The sequence below is a fragment of the Lycorma delicatula genome, chromosome 2 (assembly GCF_047948215.1).
Source record: "Lycorma delicatula isolate Av1 chromosome 2, ASM4794821v1, whole genome shotgun sequence".
NCBI classification, from domain to species: Eukaryota; Metazoa; Arthropoda; class Insecta; order Hemiptera; family Fulgoridae; genus Lycorma; species Lycorma delicatula.
Genome location: NC_134456.1, coordinates 237,495,905 through 237,510,756, shown reverse-complemented (window position 1 = coordinate 237,510,756; position 14,852 = coordinate 237,495,905). Strand labels below are relative to the sequence as shown.

At 31.7% G+C, this 14,852-nt stretch overlaps 1 long non-coding RNA gene across 2 annotated transcripts in view; it reads left to right on the top strand.

Annotated features, from left to right (window-relative positions):
- Window positions 1–14,852, top strand: part of LOC142319777 (uncharacterized) — a 180,695-nt gene that overhangs the window by 161,567 nt on the left and 4,276 nt on the right. For both annotated transcript variants that reach the window (XR_012755270.1, XR_012755271.1), the window contains one exon: window positions 5,385–5,600. This is a non-coding gene — a long non-coding RNA (uncharacterized LOC142319777). The remainder of the gene's footprint in view (window positions 1–5,384; window positions 5,601–14,852) is intronic.

The window sequence follows — 14,852 nt, the reverse complement described above, 5'->3', positions numbered from 1 at the left end:
ACACTATTTTATGATTGATGTTAAATAACTTTGTGAAACTGGTAATAAAGAAACAAAAATTTTAAACAAAACTTGTTGAGAATTTGATTCTAAGTAAAATAATACGAATAAAGTCCGCAGATAATTAGTACAAACGTAAGAATTTCGAAGTTTATTTATGTGTTTATTAGTGCGTTTCCACTATATAAACGTAAATGATATCTGCGTATTCTTCATTGGAAAATTTATAAAGAATTTTAAGGCAATGATATACACGTATTATTCCATTCACATATTTAAATGTTTATTGCCGTTCAGATGCAATAGGTTCAAGGTGAAATTTAATATATATTTTACAGGTGCAAATGTCTGCCGAGGCATTTACATCTGTGGCATCCCGACCGAGGCCTGGCTGATGACTGTCATATAATCAGTTAGAGGGTCTAAAGATGACCTCCGGTAAAGCCCCTCAGGGTTTGGAACGGAGGGGGTGGTATGGCGACCGGTAACGTCACAATGCGGGTGTCTTCCCCCTACAGGGTTGGTATGAACAAATGCAATGGCCCGCCTGGGGTACTTACTTCGCCAAGATAGGCGTTTTGCTGAGATATTCGCTGTTAAGATGAAAACGGATGTCTGGAGACTCTGTGATGCGAGAGGGTCTAGGCATTGACCTCGCTCCCGAAAGCGGACCAGAGCAGAAAGAGATAGGGTATGTTTTCATTAGAAGCTTATTAAATCTGTGAATCTGTTTCGTCATTTTTATGTAAATCAAGAGGACTTTGAGTAAACTGAATTGTAGGAGAAAGTAATCGTTGCGATCAACACTTGTTTTTTTTTTTTTGGTACGAAAGTAGTATTTTTGGTGTTTAAAGACTCGATTAAGTAATGATCTGAGTGCATAGTCTAATTGAAGATAAATGTAGGAAACGTTTTTGTGTAAAACCTTCGGTGTTAGAGGAAGGCACGGTGATCGCGCTTCCACGAATCGGTTAAATTGATAGATGAGGGTTGTACGTAAGTACAACCCTCATCTATCGGTTATAGGTTATCGATTATAGGTGGTCGTGGTTGGAAAAGGCCAAACGAAGGCGATAATAAGTTATGTATACACTGATGAGTAAGTTTTCCGAGGCATTTGCATCAGTGCCATCCTGACAGAGGTCAAACCGATTATCATCTAAAGACATTTTTTCATTTTTCTAAAGACGACATCCTGTAAAGACCATCAGGGATAAGAACGGAGGGGGTGGCGTGGCGACCGGGATTGGCATAAAGCGGGTATCTTACCCAACGGGGGGTCAGGATGTTTAAATGCGATACAAAAAACTTAATTGTTGGAATCAAATGTTAGAATTGCCATCTTATAAAATAAATTATTTCAATTATTTATTTGGATAAAATTTATTTTTAATTATCTTTTAAGATGGCTAATAAATTGTTTAATTTCATTTTCTTTTTTAAATTTTCTTTATTTTTGTAAAATATTTAATTCTGTTATATATTGAAAAATTTTTCGTTTAATTTCTTGTTAAAATCTGCCGCATTTTGATTTTTTGTTCTTTACACGACTCCCCAAAAAAAGTTTAATGTATTTAAGGCCTATGTATCTATGTTCCACCGAAGCAGTTCAACGGCTGAACTGATTTAGATGTATGACTCCGCGTTGGAATTCTTTAGTTACTGGGAGTGTCATAGGGCATATAAATATGCATATATAAATACAAATTTAAAAAGTCTGATGTGTACAACACATGACTTGCTTGTACGCCTATTAAATTACTTATATACATTTTTAAAAGTACGAGTACTGGTTTAGTTCACTAATTACTTCTGATTTTTTCATTTTTTTTTTGTAATTTTTTTTACAATCACAGGTTGATAATTATTAATAAATCAATATATTTAAATTAAAAAAAAAGAAATTAAGTCGAATTCGAACCGATGTCCCTTCCCCTTGTGAGATAAAAATATTTCATTAATTAAAGTTTTATTCGGCTACAACTCTGGAACCGATGAAAATAAGTACCGCTTATCACATATCATTGAAAATATCTCAATGAGGGCTTATTACTGCAGTTAAGAAAAAGTCCAAAATCCAAATGTTTTTCATTTTGTTTTATTATCCATATAACAAAGTGATTTTATGTTAAACATAAAATAATGTTTTTCGACCTCAATCTTTTGCCTTTTACCTCAAATTTCTTTAAACTACTAAAAATACAGGTCTGGAACATATTTTTTTTTTTTAATTATTCAGATCGGATTTTTAAATCGACAATTAATAGTCGAAAACATCTTACGGATATGACGTTACATTCTTATTAACCTATAAATTATTTTGTTATCTGAAGGTCGACAATTATGAACATAACAATTGTAATTTAAAGCTAATTATAGTTACACATAGAAAATTTATACACATATTATTAAGTTAAGAACTTCAATAAAATTACTGATGATGGAGAAGTGACTCCGAAAGCGCTAGGATACATACATTGAAAATTGTTGTTAAGTGGGAATATTAATTTATATAAAAAGTAATGTTTTATTTATTCATTTTGTGATTAATTAACAAAGGAATTGCTGTAAAATAGTTAAATGAAAATATGGAAGAAAACAAAACCCTCGTTATTTAGCTATCATTATTATTAATAAAAAAAATACAACGTAAACAATATTCTAGTAAATAAATAATCGAGGTCATATAAAAGTATGTTTTAAAGAACATACGGACATGGATTGGTAGGTATTGTTGGGTAATTGCAATGGGGTTGAGGTCTAATCCTTGTATGAAGCAATATCAGGCGTGCGAGGTCAATATAACAAGCAAAACAGCACGATTCCGAGTTCTGTTATTGTACGTTATTATATGACACTATTCAACGGGTGAAGTAAGGGCAGTGGTATCTACCAAAACTAAAACTATTACACATCAACACACACACACACACACACACACACACACACACACACACACACACACACACCCAACTAACACAGCTAGCTAGGTCAATCAGGTCAACTAACTTGTCTTAACTAACTACCTGTTCTCTGTTTATAATATTTGGCACGATTTAAAAAAAAAAAAAAACTCATTTCCATTAAAGAATATGCGGTCAGTAAACAATTAATTATTAATAGTTATTTTATATAAATGAAGAAAATGTTTATTTAAATAAACAAACCCTGACACCTGTTGCTAGATATTTTTTAAGCACATAAATAACGTTAAAAAATGGTATTCCTAATTGTTTTTTATTTTTTTTTTGTCTTCAGTCATTTGACTGGTTTGATGCAGCTCTCCAAGATTCCCTATCTAGTGCTAGTCGTTTCATTTCAGTATACCCTCTACATCCTACATCCCCAACAATTTGTTTTACATACTCCAAACGTGGCCTGCCTACACAATTTTTCCCTTCTACCTGTCCTTCCAATATTAAAGCGACTATTCCAGGATGCCATAGTATGTGGCCTATAAGTCTGTCTCTTCTTTTAACTATATTTTTCCAAATGCTTGTTTCTTCATCTATTTGCCGCAATACCTCTTCATTTGTCACTTTATCCACCCGTCTGATTTTTAACATTCTCCTATAGCACCGCATTTCAAAAGCTTCTAATCTTTTCTTCTCAGATACTCCGATCGTCCAAGTTTCACTTCCATATAAAGCGACACTCCAAACATACACTTTCAAAAATCTTTTCCTGAGATTTAAATTAATTTTTGATGTAAACAAATTATATTTCTTACTGAAGGCTCGTTTAGCTTGTGCTATTCGGCATTTTATATCGCTCCTGCTTCGTCCATCTTTAGTAATTTTACTTCCCAAATAACAAAATTCTTCTACCTCCATAATCTTTTCTCCTCCTATTTTCACATTCAGCGGTCCATCTTTGTTATTTCTACTACATTTCATTACTTTTGTTTTGTTCTTGTTTATTTTCATGCGATAGTTCTTGCGAAGGACTTCATCTATGCCGTTCATTGTTTCTTCTAAATCCTTTTTACTCTCGGCTAGAATTACTATGTCATCAGCAAATCGTAGCATCTTTATCTTTTCACCTTGTACTGTTACTCCGAATCTAAATTGTTCTTTAACACCATTAACTGCTAGTTCCATGTAAAGATTAAAAGTAACGGCGATAGGGAACATCCTTGTCGGACACCCTTTCTTATTAGGGCTTCTTTCTTATGTTCTTCAATTGTTATTGTTGCTGTTTGGTTCCTGTACATGTTAGCAATTGTTCTTCTATTTCTGTATTTGAACCCTAATTTTTTTAAAATGCTGAACATTTTATTCCAGTCTACGTTATCGAATGCCTTTTCTAGGTCTATAAACGCCAAGTATGTTGGTTTGTGTTTTTCTTTAATCTTTCTTCTACTATTAATCTGAGGCCTAAAATTGCTTCCCTTGTCCCTATACTTTTCCTGAAACCAAATTGGTCTTCTCCTAACACTTCCTCCACTCTCCTCTCAATTCTTCTGTATAGAATTCTAGTTAAGATTTTTGATGCATGACTAGTTAAACTAATTGTTCTGTATTCTTCACATTTAAATATTTAATAAATATATTTTGTTAAATATATTGTATTTAATTGTATTACTTTAAAATAATAAAAATATTTAATTTTTAATTATAATGGTATTATGTTATCGACCGGTACCGGGACTCCAGGGGGCAGAGCCCCGATCGGCTAGTTGTTTATAATTTGTAACAAACACAATGCTGTGAGTTAATTAACCTAAAAAAAGGTTGTTTAAAGTATTTTTCGTGAAAAAAATAATATAAATAAAATCACCAATTTCTGGTATAACTTCTCTATAAAATGATCTGATTGTGGTTTTAATTATTTAGGCCAAAGGATAACAAAAAGCCACAAACAACTTTTAAACGGTTGAAAAAAACACAAATGTAGCTGAACATATGTTAAATAGATAATCTCACATTTTTATCGCTCAGCATTTTTAAAATTAATAGTCGAAAAATGTTTTATAAAAAAGCATTTAAAAAAAGATTATGAACGAAACTAGCGAAAAAAACTATAAAACAATATTTTATTTAAATAATAATTAAAACTCTACTTCAATCTAATGAACTTATTTTATTTTGCTTGAAACAATGACATTACTTGTTCTTAAAATTATAATTTTTTTTATTTAATGAGATGTGCGAGCATCGAGTGAGTGCTGTAATCATTTAGCCTAAATGGAAATTCGTAGTGTATGATAAATGCTTTACCTTACCGGGATTCGAACCCAGGACCTCCGTGTGAAAGGCTGAGACACACTACTACTCGCTCAACAGAGACTGATTGTTTTGTCATTTAATATGAACGAGATTAATAAACATGTTTATTTTTTACAAAATAATGTTTTAATATATGTTTTTTTTTTTTTTTTACAGAAGATTTATTTTTAGGAAAAATGCGTATAAAAAATGTCAAACTTAAACTTAATGTCAAGAAGGAGATTCAGTAAAAGGATTCAATAAAGGAAGTAAACGAAATAAAGGAAGTATTGTGATCGCGAAAAATGTCGGTTTTCAGATTTCAACGAAAATATCGATTTTGACCATCCCTGAATCCATTTTGACTAGTTTTGGCGTGACGTCTGTACGTACGTATGTGTATATATATATATCTCACATAACTCAATAATGATTAGCCGTAGGATGTTGAAATTTTGGATTTAGTACTATTGTAACATCTAGTTGTGCATATACCCTTTTGATTGCAATTGACTGAACCAAAAGTGTCCAAAAAAGCCCAAAATAAAAAAAAATTGGATTTTGAACGAACTTTTTCTTAACTGCAGTAATAAGCCCTCACTTAGAGATTTTCAATAATATATCATAAGCGGTACTTATTTTCATTGGTTCCAGAGTTATAGCCAAATAAAATCTTAATTAATATAAAGAAATATTTGGATATTACAAGGGGAAGGCACATCGGTTCGAATGAGACTTGTCTCCTTTTATTTTTTCTATAATTTAAATAAATTGATTTATTAACCTCTGATTGCAAAAAAGAAGATTATGTAAATAATAATTCCATAATAACAATAAAAAAATTTTGTGAGAGGTTATTAATGAAATAAAATTTTATATACTTTTCATTTTGAAAAAAATGTGTATATGTAATTTAATAGGCGTACAGGGAAGTTGATGTGTTGTCCACATCATTTTTTTTAATAGAGTTTTCGAAAATAAAAAATTAAAAGAAATGTATACGTAGGCCCACGTATAAACTTTTGTGGCTTGAAACCTTCAAACATTATTAGATCAATTTCATATAATGTATTTATGCTATAGTAGTATATGAGAAGTTGTGTATGTGAAAATTTGTTGCGGAGTGGTTTAGCTGTTCTTGAGTTACGCTCAATTGTTAAAAAAAATTTGAAAAGTTAGTAGCTCGAAAGTCTTCAGAACTACTAGATTAATCTCACTGAAATTTAGATATACTATATTAATGTATTTGAAGTTGTGTGTGTGAGAAAATGTGATGAAGATTGGTCGAATCGTTCCTGAGTTAACACTCAATTTTAAGTCGACTGGACAACATAACCTCAATTTGAGATTTTTTTTTTGGTCGCATAGTGGAAATGGGGATGAAAATTAATTTTCTTTACGCTTTGGATTTGAGGATTACGGAATATCATTCAAAAATAAAAATAAAAAATATAATAAAATTTCGTCGCTCAAAATCTCAAAAAATTACATTCATATATAAAATATTGTGGCTCGAACATCTCAAAAACTAATATATCAATTTTATTAAAATTTAGGTAAGCTCTAGTAGTGTATTTGAAGTTGTTTATGTGAAAATTTGATGAAAATTGGTTGAGTCCTTCTTCAGTTACGCAAAATTTTACGTTCAACAACAGACAACATAACCTCAATTTGAGGTTACGTTGACTTCGTATTGGTGTATTTTTTATACGCGCTTATGTAGCGAGTCACAAATTTAGTTTAAACTTGATGCTTGTGAGTAGGGTCTACTTATTTTTAAATATTTCATAAAATTAGGGTTTTAATAATTTAATTTTCTTAAAAACAGAAAATATATTTTAATATTGTAACAAAAAATTATAACTTAGATTTCTCATTTAATATATGTTTTATATATTTCCTGCGGAAAAAATTATACAGTATACAAAAAATTTTATATAAAATAAAATAACAAAAAATTATTTTATTTTGCGCGGTCTTCTTGCTCAGAACTGTCATTAAATTTGTTTTTTTTTTTTTTTTTTTTTTTTTTAATTAGGCAAAAACTTACCACTAAGTGCACCAATTTGGATAATTTAAAAAAAAAATAATACAGGAAAATCCCACAGTGGTCCCACATCATTACTAAGCAGTACGGTACCGTTAAAAAAAAATTAGGCGCACTTATCAGAACACAATCTGATCTGTTGAAGATACAAAAATCGTACACGCGCCTGTGCTTTTCTTTTTTTTTTTTTTTTTTTTTTTGTCTTCAGTCATTTGACTGGTTTGATGCAGCTCTCCAAGATTCCCTATCTAGTGCTAGTCGTTTCATTTCAGTATACCCTCTACATCCTAGATCCCCAACAGTTTGTTTTACATACTCCAAACGTGGCCTGCCTACACAATTTTTTCCTTCTACCTGTCCTTCCAATATTAAAGCGACTATTCCAGGATGCCTTAGTATGTGGCCTATAAGTCTGTCTCTTCTTTTAACTATATTTTTCCAAATGCTTCTTTCTTCATCTATTTGCCGCAATACCTCTTCATTTGTCACTTTATCCACCCGTCTGATTTTTAACATTCTCTATAGCACCGCATTTCAAAAGCTTCTAATCTTTTCTTCTCAGATACTCCGATCGCCCAAGTTTCACTTCCATATAAAGCGACACTCCAAACATACACTTTCAAAAATCTTTTCCTGAGATTTAAATTAATTTTTGATGTAAACAAATTATATTTCTTACTGAAGGCTCGTTTAGCTTGTGCTATTCGGCATTTTATATCGCTCCTGCTTCGTCCATCTTTAGTAATTTTACTTCCCAAATAACAAAATTCTTCTACTTCCATAATCTTTTCTCCTCCTATTTTCACATTCAATGGTCCATCTTTGTTATTTCTACTACATTTCATTACTTTTGTTTTGTTCTTGTTTATTTTCATGCGATAGTTCTTGCGTAGGACTTCATCTATGCCGTTCATTGTTTCTTCTAAATCCTTTTTACTCTCGGCTAGAATTACTATATCATCAGCTTTTTTTTTTTTAATAATGCATTAATAGAGAATTTTTTAAAAGAAATTTTCTTGTAAACAAAATTATTTTTTACTTTTTAGTTTGAAAGTTTTTTTTTTTGTTTTTGTTGGTTAATTACTTTTAAAGCGTGTTTTAAATTTTTTTTTCTTTTAAATTTTTGGTTACTCTTTTATGTAGTTATACTGCATAGCTGACGTCTTCAATCTATTCCCACTCTTGGGGCAATATTTCTAAGGTGCACACTAAGTAGAGATCCACGTAATCCAATACATAGAATTTTTTTTTTGGACTGTACAAATATCTAACAGTAATAATTGAAGAACATAAGAAAGAAGCCGTAATAAGAAAGGGAGTCCGACAAGGATGTTCCCTATCTCCGTTACTTTTTAATCTTTGCATGGAACTAGCAGTTAATGATGTTAAAGAACAATTTAGATTCGGAGTAACAGTACAAGGTGAAAAGATAAAGATGCTACGATTTGCTGATGATATAGTAATTCTAGCCGAGAGTAAAAAGGATTTACAAGAAACAATGAACGGCATAGATGAAGTCCTACGCAAAAACTATCGCATGAATATAAACAAGAACAAAACAAAAGTAATGAAATGTAGTAAAAATAACAAAGATGGACCGCTGAAGGTGAAAATAGGAGGAGAAAAGATTACGGAGGTAGAAGAATTTTGTTATTTGGGAAGTAAAATTACTAAAGATGGACGAAGCAGGAGCGATATAAAATGCCGAATAGCACAAGCTAAACGAGCCTTCAGTAAGAAATATAATTTATTTACATCAAAAATTAATTTAAATGTCAGGAAAAGATTTTTGAAAGTGTATGTTTGGAGTGTCGCTTTATATGGAAGTGAAACTTGGACGATCGGAGTATCTGAGAAGAAAAGATTAGAAGCTTTTGAAATGCGGTGCTATAGGAGAATGTTAAAAAAGTAAGTAGCATTTGGAAAAATATAGTTAAAAGAAGAGACAGACTTATAGGCCACATACTAAGGCATCCTGGAATAGTCGCTTTAATATTGGAAGGACAGGTAGAAGGGAAAAATTGTGTAGGCAGGCCACGTTTGGAATATGTAAAACACATTGTTAGGGATGTAGAATGTAGAGGGTATACTGAAATGAAACGATTAGCACTAGATAGGGAATCTAGGAGAGCTGCATCAAACCAGTCAAATGACTGAAGACAAAAAAAAAAACAAAAAACAAATATCTAATGAATTTGCAACAACACAGTATTTATAACAAATTAGAAGAATGTACTTTTGAGTCCAGAAACGACAAAAAGTCTTTTTTTTTCTATTTTTACCCCTACCCTTTCCACAAACTGTATCCATAATTAAAATACTATTAATATCCCATATACAAAAATCATCATGTCAAATTTCATTCAAATCGGTCTATCCAATATCAAGAATTTTTTGCTTTTATAGTCCTATGTTGCCGTTCTAAACCAAAAGAGTGCGTACTATTTTATAGATTTTTAAAAAAGCTTTACAGGACTTTGTTATGAGATTGTATTAAAATACGTTTTTTATGTAATGATTTATGGTACTTACGTATTAGCCCGTCGATCAATAAATTGCAAACTTTTGGGTTATTATTAATATCAGCTGATATAACCATTATATTACCATTTATATTTATGTACTTTATAAATATAATTTAACCAAACTTAACCTACGCTCACTTCGCTCGCTAACCTTGACTAATTAGCACAGTAATATTTTGAGTATTTAAATAATAAATTCAGTAATTATTGCAATTATTTATTATTAGAATAATCAAACCGTTGCTGTTAATCTATAATTACGATCTATAATTATAAGCAATAATGATTATATTCTTAATATGCAAAATATGTCAATGATCCCGTAACTTTGAAAATACTTCAAAATTATGGGATCATTATGGTTATGGTCGTTATACGTAAGTACCTAATTTATTAATGAACAGTTACATTATTTACTTTAAAAAAGCTAACAACGCAATTGTAGAATTTTCCCATCACGTGGCTTTTTTCTGATGCACGGCTTATACACGTTACTTAATTTTAAATATTTATCATTTTGTTTTTAATAATATTTTTTGTTGATTTAACTCTATGACTAAAGCGCGCGCGCATACCGTATTTCATTCGCGCTACACTAGCGCTCCTTGTTGTGACGGGAGGTACTATTGACGCAGTATACACACTTAGCCACTAGTTTAGAGCATTTTTGGGGGTGTGAGGCGATTTTGAAAAAAATTCTTTTTGCAAATATTATTTTTTCAATCGTTAAGAAATCTGCCTAAAAAAAAAAGACCTTAATTAGTCGAAATCTTGAGATACTGAGGGTGACCTTGCTCTACAGCCTCACCCACCTTGACCTTTTAAATTGAAAATTTAACGGCATCAATGCCCCGTATACAGAAGTAATCTGAGTTTGGTCAAAATCTGTTCAATATTCTGGAGATGTAAGGTGTGAAACACCGAACACTTATACGTTCATATTAACATTAACATTCGGAAAATCTTTATCTGTTTTTTTGGGTTCCTTAGGTTTGTAAACGTCAAGATCAGGTGAAAACCGCATATGCCCAAATTGGACCGATTACAATACTTTCCCTTCTACAGCTATAGCGCTAGACGGGAAAGCAAAAAGTAAGATTGCTTATAAGTTTTATTTGATAAGAAAATTCAGATACGCCTATTTGACTTGGAAAATTCTTAGTTTTGTTACGAGTTCACCAAATTCAATTCTTAGATGTTTAGTCCTACAGTTTATTTATTACAAACTCGATAAACAATGAATGAAATTTAATAAAGCGAAAGATTGATATCCAGTGTTTTAATATGTTAATTATTTTCAATTTACTGTATAAATATACGAGGTGCGACAATAAAGTAATGAGACTGATGTGAAAAAAAATGTTGCTTACCGTTTTAGTCATGTTTAGTGTTGTCTCCTTCAAAGTAGTTCCCCTCTGATTGCACACACTTATTCCAGCGCTTCTGCCATTGATGGTAACATTTCTGGAACTCATCTTCTGTAATATCCTCCAAGACCCTCGTCACAGTTTTTTGGACATCTTGTGTTGTTTGAAAATGGTGTCCCTTGACCGCCATTTTGACTCTTGGAAATAGAAAAAAGTCGCACGGAGCGATATCTGGTGAATAAGGAGGCTGTGGTAGTACTGAAATTTGTTTTGAGGTTAAATTCTGTACTGACAGAGCAGTGTGGCATGACGCATTATCGTGATGCAGAATCCAATTATCAGCAATGTTGGCACGGACACGAAGAACTCGTTTACGAAGTCTTTCTAAAATTTCTTTGTAGAAATATCGGTTAACTGTTTGTCCAGGAGGCACCCGCTCTTTATGAACAATTCCCTTGGAATCGAAGAAGAACACAAGCATGCATTTCACTTTTGATTTTGACATGCGAGCTTTTTTTGGTCTGGTGATCCCTTTGAGCACCATTGCGAACTTTGGCGTTTTGTCTCTGGATCGTATTGAAAAACCAACCTTCATCGCCAGTGACAACACGGCTCAACAAATCTGGATTGATTTCCGTTTGCTCTAACAGATCGGCTGCCACATTTTTCCGTGTTTCTCGCTGTTATGTTAGATTTTTGTGGGCCATTTTTGCACAAATATTTTTCATACCAAGCTCTTCAGTTAATATTAGACGAACCGTTTCTGGATCGATGTTGAGTTCTTCTGCGATCATTTTCACGGATAATCTTCGATCAGATCGTACGATTTCAAGCACCCTGGCCAAGTTGACATCTGTCCGTGAGGTTGATGGTCGTCCACTGCGGTCTTCATCTTCATCATTCGTTCTGCCTTCACTAAAAGTTTTATGCCACCGAAAACTTGAGCTCTTGACATAACCTCCTCTCCAAAAGCCTTCTGAAGCTTACCGTAAGTTGTCGTCGCGTTTTCACCCGATTTAACGCAAAACGAAACGGCATACCGTTGCGCAATATTTTGCGGTTTCATTTCTGTGTCGAAAGACACAAACACGTGTTCACTTATTACAGCACAACTCACGACCGAGCAGTTGCATCAATGTGCCGCTTGGACTAGAAGTAGCTTATAGACCAAGGTCAAAGATGGTGTGCCTACGCAAGCTGCAGGGTTGCTACATCTTGCAAAGAAAAATCAGTCACATTACTTTATTGTCGCACCTCGTATAAGTATTTTATAAAATAAGATAAATTTGTATAACTTTCTTTTTTTTTTTTAATAAACTAAAACCACTAAGACTTCTGAAGCCACTAAACCTTTGAGTCGGACCGAGGGTTGAAGACGTATGCTGTATACAAATATAGTTTGACTAAAGTATTCTAATCGAGACAAATTTTGCGTATCGCGGTTTTTGCAGGATTTTTAAATTTCATGATCCATCTAATCAAATAACATAATTTTAGCATTGAAAAATTCCGGATGGATGATATATCCAAAAAGTAATCGGACTGGATGGACCGATTTGAAGAAAATTTGGCACGATGATTTCCTTATAAGGGAAATTGATAATATTTAATTTCAGTTACAACTGGTCCTGGAGGTAGGGAGATACGAGGCAAAAATACTTCTTTTTTTTTTGTCGTTTCTAGACACAATATTATATTCCTGTATTAATTAGATGATTCCATTAAATTAATATATCACTCTGGTTATGTATTTGAAAATATCAAAATTTTATTCAGAGTAGAATAATTTTTTTACATAATTCATTATCTCTTACGAGGTTAATATATTTTTATCATCAAAGCAACAAGTCCAGTTAATAATCCTTCAATATTTGTAGCAAGTAAAGGTATTCTTTATATTGATACGTACTGGCTGATGATAAAAGATTACGGGCATATTAATAATTTTTCTCCTAAGTAGTAGTTTACAGAATGTGAAGCTCTCGATACGTGGTAATAGACTGCAGAATAGAGGCTTTAACAAAATTTTTAGTTTAAAATCTAACATAAAAAAATGAAGAATCTGTCGCAATGAGTCCGTCAGAAAGCGGATTTCCGGTTTTAGTTAAAAAAGACAAGTTATTGCCCTGATGTAATGATGTTTGTAAATAATATTGATTTTGGTGGTATTCTTTTTATTTCATGTTATGTTAGTATCATGTGTTCACTTTACCGCGAGGTACTGTGCGTATTGTTTCAATAAATACATTATACTTCTATAATTGTACTTTCTTCTTCATCGATTTCACATGAGTTGTAACCGCATCAATTTCTTAACACTGCTACTTGCCAACAACTCACTTAGTTAGTTACTGTTACCCATAATTTATGTACTTTTGGAGCCGTCTTCACAAAAAAGAAAAAGTTCAAATTGACCCAAAACGATTACAACTTCAAAACTGATTTTTTGAATCCCGACTCCTTTCCTTCATACTAGATGAAATATTTTATTATTGCGAAACTAAAGTACTATAGCTCGCACCTGGCAGGGATTGCAAAACTTTGGGGAATATCCATTTTGATCATCCCTGAATCCATTTTGATTAGTTTCGGCGTGACGTCTGTACTAACGTATGTATCTCGCATTACTCAAAAACGATTAGCCGTAGAATGTTGAACGTTTGGATTTAGGACATTTGTAATATCTAGTTGTACACCTCCCTTTTTGATTGCAATTGTCTGAAACAAAATTGTCAAATAAAGTCCAAAATCCAAAAAAATGGATTTGAATTTTATGTTAATTGCCAGTAAAATAAGCTCTCACTGAGTGCTTTTCAACAATGTATCATAAGCGGTACTTATTTTCATTAGTTTCACAGTAATAGCCAAATGAAATTTTAATTAATGAAATACGTATTTGGATATTAAAAGGGGGAGACACATCGTTTCGAATGAGACTTATCTCCTTTTTTTATAATTTAAATAAATTGATTTATTAATAAATTATTAACCTCTGATTGTAAAAAAAATTACAATAAATAATAATTCAATAATAACAATAAAAAAAATAAAAAAATATCACAAGTTTTTAATAAAATAAAATGTTATGTAAATTAAAAAAATAAAATGTGTAAATGTAATTTAATACGACTACAAAGATGTCATGTGTTGTTCACGTCAGATATTTTTTCTTTTAATAATTAAAAAAGCTACTTTAGTAACTAAAGCAATTTCTACGTCGATCACAGCTTTATCTATTTGTAATTGTTTTTTTATAGTTTTCGATTTAGAACTTCGGTAAACTGTTGGTAAATATATTTGTAATATGGCCGCATTTCATTGGCGGAAGTGATACTGAAATAACTACAAACTTCATGTAACATTATCTAACAACATCGGCTAACTTAGTATCTATGCTAGTCAGGTTATATTCGTATATTTGCCGATGAATAATTTTAATTCTCGGAGAAAGCAACTCTAAATAGATATATATTTTTTACCTCAGGTGCTTGACTAATAAATTGAGACAAATAGTGTAAACTAACCAATCAAATTTACAGGTTTTTCCTATAGTGAAAAAAATACACACTGCTTCAGCTGATTAGGGGATTTTTTAAAAATAATAACCAACTTTTTAATATTTAAAAACTGGTATATTCATTTTCAAGAAAGGCGAATAATAAAATATGTATAATTATAATAAATATTAGATTATGGATCAGTTGAT